The sequence below is a fragment of the Orycteropus afer genome, unplaced genomic scaffold, assembly GCF_000298275.1.
Source record: "Orycteropus afer afer isolate SDZICR_OR568_19922 unplaced genomic scaffold, OryAfe1.0 scaffold00002, whole genome shotgun sequence".
Classification (NCBI taxonomy): Eukaryota; Metazoa; Chordata; class Mammalia; order Tubulidentata; family Orycteropodidae; genus Orycteropus; species Orycteropus afer.
Genome location: NW_006921589.1, coordinates 21862465 through 21863773, shown reverse-complemented (window position 1 = coordinate 21863773; position 1309 = coordinate 21862465).

Here is a 1309-nt window from a genome sequence, read left to right as displayed (position 1 = left end):
AGCATTTCTCAAGCTGAGAGAACTGAGGAAACAATTTAAGCCTCAATTTGCAATGCTGAATGATTCTATAGGCAAAATATTGAATGATGCAGGAAGCATCGAAAGAAGATGGAAGGAACACACAGAGTCACTGTACCAAAAAGAACTGGGCAGTGTTCATCCATTTCAGGAGGTGGCATATGATCAAGAACCAATGGTATTGAAGGAAGAAGTTGAAACTGCACTGAAGGAATTGGCAAAGAACAAAGCTCCAGGAATTGACAGAGTACCCATTGAGATGTTTTCAACAAACTCATGAGGAACCTGTACATAGACCAGGAGGCTATTGTTCAAACACAACAAGGGGACACTGCATGGTTTAAAATCAAGAAGGGAATGTGTGTCAGGGTTCTATCCTTTCACGATAGTTATTCCATCTATATGCTGAGCAAATAATCCAAGAAGCTAGACTATATGAAGAAGAATGTGGCATCAAGATTGGAGGAAGAATCATTAACAACCTGTGATACACTGACGACACAACTTTGCTTGCTCAAAGTGAGGATGCCTTGAACCACTTACTGATGAAGGTTGAAGGATACAGTCTGCAGTATGGATTGTTGTTAGGTGCCATCAAGTCTTCTCTAATAGTGACCCTATGCACAGCAGAATGAAACACCGCCTGGTTCCACACCAGCTCCACAATCCCTACTATACTTGAGCCCATTGCAGCCGCCACTGTGTCAATACATCTCATTGAGGGCCTTCCCCTCCTTCGACCCTCCACCTTACCAAGCATGACATCCTTCTCCAGAGAATGGTCCCTTCTCACAACATGACCAAAGTAGGTGAGACAAAGTCTGGTCATTCTCACTTCCAAGGAGCATTCCAGCTACACTTACTCCAGGACAGAATTGTTAGTTCTTTTAGCAGTCCACAGTACTTTCAGCATTCTTCTCCACCACTACATCTCAAAAGCATAAATTCTTCTTCTGTCTTTGTTACTCATTGTCCAGCTCTCACATGCGTATGAGGCAATTGAAAATATCATGGCTTGTGTCAGGCGCACCTTAGTGCTCAAGGAGGCATCTTGGCTCCTCAGCATTTGAAAGAGGTCCTATGCAGCCAATTGTCCAGTGCTATATGCCATCTGATGTTCTGACTGCTGCCTCCATTGGTGTTGATTGTAGAACCAAACAATGTGAAGTTTTTGACAACTTCAATCTTTTCTCCATTCATTGTGATGCTGGTTACAGCTCCAGTTGTGAGAATTTTTGTTTTCTTTATGTCGAGATGTAATCCATACTGCAGACTGTATCCTTCAACATTC